Source organism: Oncorhynchus kisutch, linkage group LG1 (assembly GCF_002021735.2).
Source record: "Oncorhynchus kisutch isolate 150728-3 linkage group LG1, Okis_V2, whole genome shotgun sequence".
In the NCBI taxonomy this organism is placed as follows: Eukaryota; Metazoa; Chordata; class Actinopteri; order Salmoniformes; family Salmonidae; genus Oncorhynchus; species Oncorhynchus kisutch.
This window is the reverse complement of record NC_034174.2, coordinates 65008521-65023412: the sequence shown is the minus strand read 5'-3', so window position 1 is coordinate 65023412 and position 14892 is coordinate 65008521. Positions and strand designations below refer to the sequence as shown.

At 47.6% G+C, this 14892-nt stretch overlaps 1 pseudogene; it reads right to left on the bottom strand.

Annotated features, from left to right (window-relative positions):
* Positions 1-2006: 2006 nt before the first annotated feature.
* The window catches only part of LOC109887987 (endonuclease V-like), a 31730-nt pseudogene continuing 18844 nt past the window's right edge, over positions 2007-14892 (bottom strand).

Sequence of the window (14892 nt, the reverse complement as noted above, 5' to 3'; positions counted from 1 at the left end):
GCATGCGTACATCCTTTGTATCCTCATACGACTCTTGAAGCGCTAGAGCTTTGATGACTCACTAAAAGGAGGGGATGATGGGAGACTGGCTGTTGTCTGGGAGGATGATCTCTGGATCTAAGGCTGCCTTAGCCTTCCATCCTTCTTTCTTCCCCCTCTCCCTCGCTCCATCCGAGGAGCTCTCACCTCACACCAGTGGCTCCTCAGAGGAGGAGGATCATCCTACTCAGTGAATTTCATAAAAATAGTGAAACATTTAAATATATTCACATCACCAAATAACTGACTAAAACATACTGTTATGCAATGAGGGTCTACAGTAGCCTCAACAGCACTCTGTAGGTTAGAACCATAGTCGGAGGACAGCTAGTTTCCATCCTCCTCTGGGTACATTGATTTCAATACAAAACCTTGGAGGCTCATGGTTCCCATTCCATAGACTTACACAGTAATTATGACAACTTCCGGAGGACGTCCGCCAACCTATCAGAGCTCTTGCAGTACTAACTAATATCTTCTCCATCCAATCAAAGGATCAGAGAATTAATCTAGTACTGAAAGCATAAGCTACAGCAAGTTAGCACTGTAGTGCATAAAATGTGGTGAGTTGACTTAAAGAGAGAGAAAGACAATAGTTAAACAGTTTTGAACAAATGATCTTGTTCAAAAATTAAGGAGAAGCAGCAGAGAGAGAGCTAGCTATATTTTTTTGTTAGTTTACCTTCCACTTTGTTAGCTAATGCAGCTAATTTAGCCTACTCAACAACCTGACTCAGAGGAATGCTATTTATGTTAACTAGCTGGCTAAGGCTATCCAACAATGCAACTCTTCCAAGTCAAGGTAAGCTTTCGGTTTTGATTATTTATTGCCACCGGGATTCACCGGTGTAACTGCTAAACTGCTTGCTGTACATACACTGTACTGCATGATTGTACACATGGATTGGATTGTGAGTGTATTAACACTTTAGGTCTAGTTTGTAAACTATAACATTAATAAAGTGACAATGATGTAGGCTGTCTATCGGTTAGCGGTATGAAGGTTTGGCTTGGAGAGGTTTTTGCTCCTGGTCACAGACAGCTGTTGTGTTGTGCACTGAAGTCCACAAGCAAAGGGAAAAGGTGAGATGAGGAGAGCGTGTAGACGTGAGAAGGAATTATACAATGAGCAAAGTGATGATGCTGTATGTGGCTGCTATGAAAGTGAACTGTGTGTGCAGGTGATCAGGATGTATTTATTCCACAGATTCTGTTGCAAAATGTTTCTTCAACTAACGCAAACGGAATGAAACAGGGAAGGACCTACCTACATTTGTCCAAAAGATACTCTTGTTTAAGTTGCAAACTGTTTGGACTAATGATTACACCCCAGATCAGGTAGATGCAGTCAAGAGTGTGCACGGTGGTATTAAATGAGTCACTGTCTGCCACATTGATTACTCCAATTTGTCTCACGAACCTGTGCACCTACATCCTCTCCCTAATCTTGAACGGCACAAACCGCCACTGCTTCACACCCCCTTTTCTTCCCTCCCTCCCTCCCTCCATTCCTCTCTCCATTCCTCCCTCTTTCAGAGCTCAACCCAAGGTGGTCCCACTGGCTCACCTCCCACCCCTCCCCCTGCAGAGAGGCTGTCCTGGGAAAACACTAGTGCCTGGTATACCCTCTGTAAGGACATTAAGGGCTCAGCACTGGGCTGGCAGCCTGGCACAGATCCAAAGAGTGCAGAGAGAGAGACAGAAGGGGACAGAGAAGGAGAGAGAAAGAGAGAGACAGAGAGAGAGAAGGAGAGAGAGAGAGACAGAGAGAGAGAGAGAGAAGGAGAGAGAGAAAGGGAGACACATCAATACCAGCAATATCTGTTTGAAATGGGACTGTGTTTTATCTCCCTCCACAGCATTGGGGACTGCAAAAGTGTTAGTATTTGTAAGCCACGGCAAATGCCTGCAATGAGTGCTTTACCTGTGTGTGTGTGTGCTGAAACACCTACCCATCTCCTCTATGCTCAGGTGTCTGCAGCAGTTGGGAAGTGGACACGCAGGTACTCTCTGGAGCGCATGTCCGCCTGCAATCCCAAAGAGATAGCAGAGGGGTTAACTTCTGCTGCCGTCAACACCACCGATTAGGCCTCTGTCTTAAAACCCGTCATAAAACCGCACACCTGTGTATTCTGCAATATCTCTGTGAATGTTTGAGTTATGACACTACACCTCTCAACTTAGAATCCCCCCCGTCCTCCTCTGCATAGGATTAGAAAAAATGCAGCCTAAAACAAATCAACAAGAACACCCTCACAAAGATGTGCTGCATGCTTCATCTCGACATGACAATGCCAACAATTCATCCAACAAATTGCTTTAAAAACTCATCTACAAATGCTTATTTGATTTCCGACCTGCCTTTGTTCTTGCTACGTGACTCAGTAAGAGTCGTGGATTGTGTGTGTGTGTGTGTTTTGGCTGTAAGTGTATGCGTGTGTGTTTCTATGCGTATGTGTGCGTGTGTGGTTATGCATTAGCTGTAAAGTCATGGATGGTATAAGGTCGGTATGAGGATTTAGAATGAACGGGGGTTGAGAACGTGTTTGGTAATGAATGTGTGGCCTTGGTAAAGCCCAAGTGTCAGTTACCTTAATGAGAACCGTCAGAGTGTGAATTCCACTGGGGATTTTTCTTCTCTCTCGGTCAATCAGCAAGGACCCGAGTCCATTTGCAGCTGAAGCCCCTGAATTACCCAGCACCCGCATGAAAACATGTGTACACACACACACTGGCACATAGACAGACACTGTGCACAGACACACACACAAAAACTTCACAACCGTGGTGAACAGGCACTCAAACAGATCTTAAAACCCCCCCCCAAAAACATCATAAAAGACCCGTGTCAAACTTAGATTCTTCTGGAATCTGCTCCCGTAGCTGTTGGCGTGGCGCACGCAGAAATAACAGGTGGGTTCCAACGTCCTCATTATCATAACTTCCCATAGCACTCAGCGAAGCACAGAGACAACACTCGGCTGATTTGCCACTGCTTTGGATGGGAGAGAGAGAGAATGGAGGGAGCAAAAGACAAGGAGAGAGAGAGAGAGAGAATGGAGGGAGCAAAAGACAAGGAGAGAGAGAGAGAGAATGGAGGGAGCAAAAGACAAGGAGAGAGAGAGAGAGAATGGAGGGAGCAAAAGACAAGGAGAGAGAGAGAGAGAGAGAATGGAGGGAGCAAAAGACAAGGAGAGAGAGAGAGAGAATGGAGGGAGCAAAAGACAAGGAGAGAGAGAGAGAGAGAGAATGGAGGGAGCAAAAGACAAGGAGAGAGAGAGAGAGAATGGAGGGAGCAAAAGACAAGGAGAGAGAGAGAGAGAATGGAGGGAGCAAAAGACAAGGAGAGAGAGAGAGAGAATGGAGGGAGCAAAAGACAAGGAGAGAGAGAGAGAGAGAGAGAATGGAGGGAGCAAAAGACAAGGAGAGAGAGAGAGAGAGAATGGAGGGAGCAAAAGACAAGGAGAGAGAGAGAGAGAATGGAGGAGCAAAAGACAAGGAGAGAGAGAGAGAGAATGGAGGGAGCAAAAGACAAGGAGAGAGAGAGAGAGAATGGAGGGAGCAAAAGACAAGGAGAGAGAGAGAGAGAATGGAGGGAGCAAAAGACAAGGAGAGAGGGAGAGAATGGAGGGAGCAAAAGACAAGGAGAGAGAGAGAGAGAGAATGGAGGGAGCAAAAGACAAGGAGAGAGAGAGAGAGAGAGAATGGAGGGAGCAAAAGACAAGGAGAGAGAGAGAGAGAATGGAGGGAGCAAAAAGAAAGGAGAGAGAGAGAGAGAGAATGGAGGGAGCAAAAGACAAGGAGAGAGAGAGAGAGAATGGAGGGAGCAAAAGACAAGGAGAGAGAGAGAGAGAATGGAGGGAGCAAAAGACAAGGAGAGAGAGAGAGAGAATGGAGGGAGCAAAAGACAAGGAGAGAGAGAGAGAGGAATGGAGGGAGCAAAAGACAAGGAGAGAGAGAGAGAGAATGGAGGGAGCAAAAGACAAGGAGAGAGAGAGAGAGAATGGAGGGAGCAAAAGACAAGGAGAGAGAGAGAGAGAATGGAGGGAGCAAAAGACAAGGAGAGAGAGAGAGAGAATGGAGGGAGCAAAAGACAAGGAGAGAGAGAGAGAGAGAATGGAGGGAGCAAAAGACAAGGAGAGAGAGAGAGAGAGAATGGAGGGAGCAAAAGACAAGGAGAGAGAGAGAGAGAGAATGGAGGGAGCAAAAGACAAGGAGAGAGAGAGAGAGAGAATGGAGGGAGCAAAAGACAAGGAGAGAGAGAGAGAGAATGGAGGGAGCAAAAGACAAGGAGAGAGGGAGAGAATGGAGGGAACAAAAGACAAGGAGAGAGAGAGAGAGAGAATGGAGGGAGCAAAAGACAAGGAGAGAGAGAGAGAGAATGGAGGGAGCAAAAGACAAGGAGAGAGAGAGAGAGAATGGAGGGAGCAAAAGACAAGGAGAGAGGGAGAGAATGGAGGGAGCAAAAAACAAGGAGAGAGAGAGAGAATGGAGGAGCAAAAGACAAGGAGAGAGAGAGAGAGAATGGAGGGAGCAAAAGACAAGGAGAGAGAGAGAGAATGGAGGGAGCAAAAGACAAGGAGAGAGAGAGAGAATGGAGGGGAGCAAAAGACAAGGAGATAGGGAGAGAGAATGGAGGGAGCAAAAGACAAGGCGAGAAAGAGAGAGAATGGAGGGAGCAAAAGACAAGGCGAGAGAGAGAGAGAATGGAGGGAGCAAAAGACAAGGAGAGAGAGAGAGAATGGAGGGAGCAAAAGACAAGGAGAGAGAGAGAGAATGGAGGGAGCAAAAGACAAGGAGAGAGAGAGAGAATGGAGGGAGCAAAATACAAGGAGATAGGGAGAGAGAATGGAGGGAGCAAAAGACAAGGAGAGAGAGAGAGAGAATGGAGGGAGCAAAAGACAAGGAGAGAGAGAGAGAATGGAGGGAGCAAAAGACAAGGAGAGAGAGAGAGAATGGAGGGAGCAAAAGACAAGGAGAGAGAAGAGAGAGAATGGAGGGAGCAAAAGACAAGGAGAGAGAATGGAGGGAGCAAAAGACAAGGAGAGAGAATGGAGGGAGCAAAAGACAAGGAGAGAGAGAGAGAATGGAGGGAGCAAAAGACAAGGAGAGAGGGAGAGAATGGAGGGGGCAAAAGACAAGGAGAGCGAGAGAGAATGGAGGGAGCAAAAGACAAGGAGAGAGAGAGAGAGAATGGAGGGAGCAAAAGGCAAGGAGAGAGAGAGAGAATGGAGGGAGCAAAAGGCAAGGAGAGAGAGAGAGAGAATGGAGGGAGCAAAAGGCAAGGAGAGAGAGAGAGAGAATGGAGGGAGCAAAAGACAAGGAGAGAGAGAGAGAGAATGGAGGGAGCAAAAGACAAGGAGAGAGAGAGAGAGAGAATGGAGGGAGCAAAGACAAGGAGAGAGAGAGAGAGAATGGAGGGAGCAAAAAGACAAGGAGAGAGAGAGAGAGAGAGAATGGAGGGAGCAAAAGACAAGGAGAGAGAGAGAGAGAGAGAATGGAGGGAGCAAAAGACAAGGAGAGAGAGAGAGAGAGAGAATGGAGGGAGCAAAAGACAAGGAGAGAGAGAGAGAGAGAGAATGGAGGGAGCAAAAGACAAGGAGAGAGAGAGAGAGAGAGAATGGAGGGAGCAAAAGACAAGGAGAGAGAGAGAGAGAGAATGGAGGGAGCAAAAGACAAGGAGAGAGAGAGAGAGAATGGAGGGAGCAAAAGACAGGAGAGAGAGAGAGAGAATGGAGGGAGCAAAAGACAAGGAGAGAGAGAGAGAGAATGGAGGGAGCAAAAGACAAGGAGAGAGAGAGAGAGAATGGAGGGAGCAAAAGACAAGGAGAGAGAGAGAGAGAGAGAATGGAGGGAGCAAAAGACAAGGAGAGAGAGATGGAGGGAGCAAAAGACAAGGAGAGAGAGAATGGAGGGAGCAAAAGACAAGGAGAGAGAGAATGGAGGGAGCAAAAGACAAGGAGAGAGGGAGAGAATGGAGGGAACAAAGACAAGGAGAGAGAGAGAGAGAGAATGGAGGGAGCAAAAGACAAGGAGAGAGAGAGAGAGAGAATGGAGGGAGCAAAAGACAAGGAGAGAGGGAGAGAATGGAGGGAGCAAAAACAAGGCGAGAGAGAGAGAGAATGGAGGGAGCAAAAGACAAGGAGAGAGAGAGAGAGAATGGAGGGAGCAAAAGACAAGGAGAGAGAGAGAGAGAGAATGGAGGGAGCAAAAGACAAGGAGAGAGGGAGAGAATGGAGGGAGCAAAAAACAAGGCGAGAGAGAGAGAGAATGGAGGGAGCAAAAGACAAGGAGAGAGAGAGAGGGAATGGAGGGAGCAAAAGACAAGGAGAGAGAGAGAGAGAATGGAGGGAGCAAAAGACAAGGAGAGAGAGAGAGAGAATGGAGGGAGCAAAAGACAAGGAGAGAGAGAGAGAGAATGGAGGGAGCAAAAGACAAGGAGAGAGAGAGAGAGAATGGAGGGAGCAAAAGACAAGGAGAGAGAGAGAGAGAATGGAGGGAGCAAAAGACAAGGAGAGAGAGAGAGAGAATGGAGGGAGCAAAAGACAAGGAGAGAGAGAGAGAGAATGGAGGGAGCAAAAGACAAGGAGAGAGAGAGAGAGAATGGAGGGAGCAAAAGACAAGGAGAGAGAGAGAGAATGGAGGGAGCAAAAGACAAGGAGATAGGGAGAGAGAATGGAGGGAGCAAAAGACAAGGCGAGAAAGAGAGAGAATGGAGGGAGCAAAAGACAAGGCGAGAGAGAGAGAGAATGGAGGGAGCAAAAGACAAGGAGAGAGAGAGAGAATGGAGGGAGCAAAAGACAAGGAGAGAGAGAGAGAGAATGGAGGGAGCAAAAGACAAGGAGAGAGAGAGAGAATGGAGGGAGCAAAAGACAAGGAGATAGGGAGAGAGAATGGAGGGAGCAAAAGACAAGGAGAGAGAGAGAGAGAATGGAGGGAGCAAAAGACAAGGAGAGAGAGAGAGAGAATGGAGGGAGCAAAAGACAAGGAGAGAGAGAGAGAGAGAATGGAGGGAGCAAAAGACAAGGAGAGAGAATGGAGGGAGCAAAAGACAAGGAGAGAGAATGGAGGGAGCAAAAGACAAGGAGAGAGAATGGAGGGAGCAAAAGACAAGGAGAGAGAATGGAGGGAGCAAAAGACAAGGAGAGAGGGAGAGAATGGAGGGAGCAAAAGGCAAGGAGAGAGAGAGAGAGAATGGAGGGAGCAAAAGACAAGGAGAGAGAGAGAGAATGGAGGGAGCAAAAGACAAGGAGAGAGAGAGAGAGAATGGAGGGAGGGAGCAAAAGACAAGGAGAGAGAGAGAGAATGGAGGGAGCAAAAGACAAGGAGAGAGAGAGAGAATGGAGGGAGCAAAAGACAAGGAGAGAGGGAGAGAATGGAGGGAGCAAAAGACAAGGAGAGAGAGAGAGAGAATGGAAGCGAGACAGAGAAAGAGAGATGTGGGTGATGCATCGGCGTGTGGTTGATAGAGGGAGAAGGTAGATAAGGTAGTGGCAACAGAAATGAAGGGATCTGATTGAAGCTTTGTCCACCAGTCTCCTGTTGTCCCCCGTAGGGCTCTTACACTGGGCACAGGACAGCTCAGCTGTGGCACTGGCACCATTTCACACAAACATGTACATTTGCATGCCCGCACGCACACTCACACACATGCAGACATGTTTACGCACACACACGCGGCATGCATGCACACTCTCTCTCTAACTCTAACTCTGCGCCCTGGCCTCGTTCCACTGGCCTGAGGCACGGCTATTGCTTTCCCCCTGCAGCCCTACATCAGTTTGTCTGGCTACACTATCCCTCTCTTCCTCTCCATCCCTCTCTTCCTCTCCCTCCCTCCATCCCTCTCCCTACTCCAGTGGGACTGGGTTTCTGGTTCAACCTGAAAATGTCAAACAGAAATATATTAACATTTAGAAAACCTGAGGGCTTCAACAAGCAGCACCGTTTAATGCTGCAGTAGTATCACCTCCGCTGAGGGATAGAAACCACACCTGCAGAGTCAAATCGTTCAAAGTAACTCATTTCTTTCTGCCATATTATGAATATGAACTATTTCGCCAATATTTCACACATGACAAAACATTAATAACTGGTGATACTTGCTCAGGGGTAAAACGCAAGTTGTGTGATGTGTAGGCTAGTTCAAATCCCTGGTAAGACCGTAAACTGGACACACGGTACACTTGGGATTGATGCGCTCGAGTAAAGAGTCAAATGTTGAGTCACATCTCCGAGCCTTCGTCAAGAAATCTTACCGTACACCCTGATCACCCGCTACGGTAGAACACGTGCCGTGCACTAAGCACACTAACCACCTTAAGTGAGATGCATTTGTCGCACTCAATCCCCATCCACGATAACACAGCAGGAAGAGGACAGCAGTTAGTGTGATGACTCTGCTGGTGTAATTCCTCATAGTTAGTGTCTAGCCTCTCTCCTGCATTGTGTGTTTTCTGGGTCTGCACTGTCATTTGTTTCCATAGAGGAGAGGAGATCAAATGTACTGGATACAGGACCTGGGTTCAAATACTATTAGAAATCATTTCAAAGCTGAGCTTGATTGAGCTTGCCTGGATCAATGGACCAATAGAAAAATCCAAGAAAATTATTCTCGCCCATCTGACACTCCAGGCAGGAGTGTTTGAACCCAGGTCTGCAGTAGACTGAATGTGTTTGGGTTTGAACCCAGGTCTGCAGTAGACTGAATGTGTTGGGGTTTGAACCCAGGTCTGCAGTAGATTGAATGTGTTGGGGTTTGAACCCAGGTCTGCAGTAGACTGAATGTGTTGGGGTTTGAACCCAGGTCTGCAGTAGACTGAATGTGTTTGGATTTGTACCCAGGTCTGCAGTAGACTGAATGTGTTTGGGTTTGAACCCAGGTCTGCAGGAGACTGAATGTGTTTGGATTTGTACCCAGGTCTGCAGTAGACTGAATGTGTTTGGATTTGTACCCAGGTCTGCAGTAGACTGAATGTGTTTGGATTTGTACCCAGGTCTGCAGTAGACTGAATGTGTTTGAACCCAGGTCTGCAGTAGACTGAATGTGTTTGGGTTTGAACCCAGGTCTGCAGTAGACTGAATGTGTTTGGATTTGTACCCAGGTCTGCAGTAGACTGAATGTGTTTGGATTTGTACCCAGGTCTGCAGTAGACTGAATGTGTTTGGGTTTGAACCCAGGTCTGCAGTAGACTGAATGTGTTTGGGTTTGTACCCAGGTCTGCAGTAGACTGAATGTGTTTGGGTTTGAACCCAGGTCTGCAGTAGACTGAATGTGTTTGGGTTTGAACCCAGGTCTGCAGTAGACAATGTGTTTGGGTTTGTACCCAGGTCTGCAGTAGACTGAATGTGTTTGGGTTTGAACCCAGGTCTGCAGTAGACTGAATGTGTTTGGGTTTGAACCCAGGTCTGCAGTAGACAATGTGTTTGGGTTTGTTTTGGTGGGTGGGTGTTGTTAATGTGTCAGTGTCAACAGACAGAAAAACAAAGCTCTGTGGGGGTTGAATTATTCAAAGGAGAGGGGAGAGAGAGGGCGAGGGAAGGACAGCAATAGATTGGAGGGGGGAGAGAAAGAGAGAGAAAGGGAGAAATGTGACAGGCATGTGCACCCACACAGACACACACACACAAACATTGACACAAAGAGTGAGAGAGACACAATAGGCATGAGTTTCTGTACGTAGACTGTGCGTGTAGCTGCTGCAGTAGGAAGAGAGAGACGCCCACAAAACACAACACACAGATTAAAGCCTTCCCTTTAAACAAACACAGAAGCCAGAGTCCCAGCGGGGACACCGGCACACAAAACAACCATCAGCATCCCTTTACCTCTGTCTACAAAGACTCACCCCGGCCCAGCGCTAACGCTGCCTCCAACAATCGCTCACTTCCAAATTCCATTTGTTACGGCAACAACCTGGGGAGCAGCATTTCCAGTTGATTCGGATGCAGAGCAGAGTAATGGATGAGTATCTCACCTCAGGGCTCTCAGGGCCACGGGAAACACAATGTTACAGGGCAGTTGTGATGAGCAGAGCAGATATAGGCATAGTGTTGTGACATTTACACTCCCGAGGCAAATGTTCATATTTGCTGTTGAATAGAACGACTACCTCACTAGAGCAGCGAGTCATTGTTTGTTTTAGGCGTTTTTCACCAGTCTATCCTTTTAACGTTGTTACCCTGTCTGCAGGACTTTTAACGTTGTTACCCTGCCTGCAGGACTTTAACGTTGTTACCCTGTCTGCAGGACTTTTAACGTGGTTACCCTGTCTGCAGGACTTTTAACGTTGATTCCCTGCCTGCAGGACTTTTAACGTTGTTACCCTGCCTGCAGGACTTCTAACGTTGTTACCCTGCCTGCAGGACTTTTAACGTTGTTACCTTGTCTGCAGGACTTTTAACGTTGTTACCCTGCCTGCAGGACTTCTAACGTTGTTACCCTGCCTGCAGGACTTTTAACGTTGTTACCCTGCCTGCAGGACTTTTAACGTTGTTACCCTGCCTGCAGGACTTCTAACGTTGTTACCCTGCCTGCAGGACTTTTAACGTTGTTACCCTGCCTGCAGGACTTTTAACGTTGTTACCCTGCCTGCAGGACTTTTAACGTTGTTACCCTGCCTGCAGGACTTTTAACGTTGTTACCCTGTCTGCAGGACTTTTAACGTTGTTACCCTGCCTGCAGGACTTTTAACGTTGTTACCCTGCCTGCAGGACTTTTAACGTTGTTACCCTGCCTGCAGGACTTTTAACGTTGTTACCCTGCCTGCAGGACTTTTAACGTTGTTACCTTGTCTGCAGGACTTTTAACGTTGTTACCCTGCCTGCAGGACTTTTAACGTTGTTACCCTGCCTGCAGGACTTTTAACGTTGTTACCCTGCCTGCAGGACTTTTAACGTGGTTACCCTGTCTGCAGGACTTTAACGTGGTTACCCTGTCTGCAGGACTTAACGTTGTTACCCTGTCTGCAGGACTTTTAACGTTGTTACCCTGCCTGCAGGACTTTTAACGTTGTTACCCTGCCTGCAGGACTTTTAACGTGGTTACCCTGTCTGCAGGACTTTTAACGTTGTTACCCTGCCTGCAGGACTTTTAACGTTGTTACCCTGCCTGCAGGACTTTTAACGTTGTTACCCTGCCTGCAGGACTTTTAACGTTGTTACCCTGCCTGCAGGACTTTTAACGTGGTTACCCTGCCTGCAGGACTTTTAACGTTGTTACCCTGCCTGCAGGACTTTTAACGTTGTTACCCTGTCTGCAGGACTTTTAACGTTGTTACCCTGTCTGCAGGACTTTTAACGTTGTTACCCTGCCTGTAGGACTTTTAACGTTGTTACCCTGCCTGCAGGACTTTTAACGTTGTTACCCTGCCTGCAGGACTTTTAACGTTGTTACCCTGCCTGCAGGACTTTTAACGTTGTTACCCTGCCTGCAGGACTTTTAACGTTGTTACCCTGCCTGCAGGACTTTTAACGTTGTTACCCTGCCTGCAGGACTTTTAACGTTGTTACCCTGCCAGCAGGACTTTTAACGTTGTTACCCTGCCTGCAGGACTTTTAACGTTGTTACCCTGCCTGCAGGACTTTTAACGTTGTTACCCTGTCTGCAGGACTTTTAACGTTGTTACCCTGCCTGCAGGACTTTTAACGTTGTTACCCCTGTCTGCAGGACTTTGTGTGACACTGGACACATCAGTGTGCTTTGTCTCGTCAACAATTCACCCCTTTGGGTACAGTAAAGCTAACTAAATTGAATTGATTACTACTACTAGCCCTAACTGATTGGCAATGGTCAGTGCCACAAGACTGGCGCTGTTCCTGAGCTGCAGTAATCAACTTCCCTGGTGAGCCCTCTGAGTCCTTCCTCCCTAAAGGAAAGAGAGCAGAGTAGTGTTATGTCTTTAGCATTAGTTCCTTGTTGTCCATTAACAACTTCATGTCTTCCTGTCAGTTAGTATGGATTTCTGCTGTCCGAAGATAATTACCAGACAAGGCGGATGTGGCCGTATATGTATATATATATGGCCACATCCGCTTGTCTGGTAATTATCACATGTGTGTGTGTGTGCACACAGTTCACTGGGAGTGTGTGAATGGTGCGGCGTTATTCACTGTACGGTCTGCATGGCCTCCGTCAACATTCGGTGAAAGGACTCTTACTGTCCATTAGCTTTGTTTGTGGCCTCATTAGGAAAGGCTAGGAAGAAGGGAGTGTGTGTGTGTGTGTGTTATTGACACAGACCTGTCAATCTTCCTCTCAGGGAGCGAGTGGGTGAGATGGAGAGCTTCAACATGTCCGTGTAAAAGCGCGTGTTCCTCCGCACTCAACGCACTGTGCATACAGACTCTGCTGCAGTGCCTTGACTCTTCCCTCAGCCCTCTGCACCATCAACTCTTCACTGCAGACTCCAACCATGATGTCACCTTTCTCTTTCATCTCTCTCTCTCTCTCTCTCTCTCGCTCTTTTAACTGTAGAGATCAGACAGACTGAGGGTTTTTCTTTCTCTCAGCTTTAACAGGTACAGTGAGGAGGGGAGGGGGAGAGGAGAGGAAAGAGAGGAAGGGAGGAGAATAGACGAGAGGAAAGGAAAGAGGAGAAGAAGGGAAAAGATGAAAGAAGGGAAGTGGAAAGGACATGAAAAGATAGGTGAGGAGAAGAAGAATGGAAAAAGAGGCAAGGGGTTTAAGTTTACATTCTGAACAGGTGCCACTGTAACCTAGTTAAAATTATTTTGCTACAGTATGATCCCCAACCCATCTCACATGAACGGTATACATGCCCAGGTCCTTAACCCAACCTGTCAACCCAAATCCCTGCTTCCGGTGCCCCAAAACACCTCATTAACGTACACGCTCCAATTTGTCCCTCTTCCTGAATGCATAAACGATGCCTGTGCCCTTATTTGGCAAACCTCTGCCACCTGCTCCTGTGTTTGGGTCCCAACAGTAAACTGCAATTAAACGCTGAGGAGCACGAGCATATTGTTGTTTCCAAAGCACAAGAAAACTTGGCAACCTGTCGCTGCTGGCTCTGAGCTATCATCAGTGTGTGTGTGTATGTGTACACACCTGTTTGAGTGCTGGCTGGCAGCAGTACAGCTTATCAAGGGTCAACGTTGATGACTGTCTGGAGAGAGAAAGAGAGAGAGAGGTGTAGAGAGACAGAGAGAGGTGTAGAGAGACAGAGAGAGGTGTAGAGAGAGAGAGAGAGGTGTAGACAGAGAGAGGTATATAGAGAGAGAGAGGGTAGAGAGAGAGAGAGAGAGAGAGAGAGAGAGAGAGGTGTAGAGAGAGAGAGAGAGAGGTGTAGAGAGAGGTGTAGAGAGAGAGAGAGAGGTGTAGAGAGAGAGAGGTGTAGAGAGAGAGAGGTGTAGAGAGAGAGATGTGTGTAGAGAGAGAGAGAGAGAGAGGTGTAGAGAGAGAGAGAGAGAGAGAGAGAGAGAGAGGTGTAGAGAGAGAGAGAGAGGTGTAGAGAGAGAGATAGAGAGAGAGAGGTGTAGAGAGAGAGAGGTGTAGAGAGAGAGAGAGATAGAGAGAGAGAGAGAGGTGTAGAGAGAGAGAGAGCGAGAGAGAGAGAGAGAGAGGTGTAGAGAGAGAGAGAGAGAGAGAGAGGGGTGTAGAGAGAGAGAGAGGTGTAGAGAGAGAGAGAGAGATGTAGAGAGAGAGAGAGGTGGAGAGAGAGAGAGAGGTGTAGAGACAGAGAGAGGTGTAGAGAGAGGTGTAGAGAGAGAGAGAGAGGTGTAGAGAGAGAGAGTGTAGAGAGAGAGAGGTGTAGAGAGAGAGAGAGAGAGAGAGAGGTGTAGAGAGAGAGGTGTAGAGAGAGAGGTGTAGAGAGAGAGGTGTAGAGAGAGAGAGGTGTAGAGAGAGAGAGGTGTAGAGAGAGAGAAAGAGAGAGAGAGGTGTAGAGAGAGAGAGGTGTAGAGAGAGAGAGGTGTAGAGAGAGAGAGGTGTAGAGAGAGAGAGGTGTAGAGAGAGAGAGGTGTAGAGAGAGAGAGGTGTAGAGAGAGAGAGGTGTAGAGAGAGAGAGGTGTAGAGAGAGAGAGGTGTAGAGAGAGAGAGAGGTGTAGAGAGAGAGAGGTGTAGAGAGAGAGAGGTGTAGAGAGAGAGAGGTGTAGAGAGAGAGGTAGACAAAGACAGATAAGTAAGATGAACCAAATAAAGCGGGGAACGAGAGACGAGGGAGAGAGTTGAAGAGAGGGAGAGATACGAAGAGAGAAAGAACAAAGTGGTTATCTCTCTGCCAGTCCCCTTGCTCTCAGCGATGTCCAGGTTCAATCTTATTGGACAAACCCCTAGCACCCACTAAACACATTAGCACACTCACTGATGAAATGAACACACACACAGGAGGAGATGAGTTAGCCAAGGATACACTACTGCTGCAGCTCTCCTGGCAATATACTGAGAATAGAGATGTGTGAAATGCTGTGTGTGTGTGTGTGTGTGTGTGTGTGTGTGTGTGTGTGTGTGTGTGTGTGTGTGTGTGTGTGTGTGTGTGTGTGTGTGTGTGTGTGCTGACTGCAGTGGAGAAAAATGACAGTGAGAGACAGAGAGAGGGGGTAGAGAGAGCGAGAAAGAGTGAGTGAGTGAGTGAGTTTATGTGCATGTGTGTGTGTGTGAGAGCGCTGGGTGCAGTGCAGGGCTGATTTTGACAGCAGCACAGTGTGTAAGGCAGATGAGTTATGGCACCACACTTTTCTCTAAGGGAACAGCACAGTCTAGTGGCAGGAATGCAGAATAACACTAACAGACTGCAGGTGGAGATGAGCATAAAGTTAGAGAGTCAGCCCACCCTGTTTTTGCCATTATAAACTTCAATGGCGCTGCCCATGCTACAACAGGCTTTGTGGCAA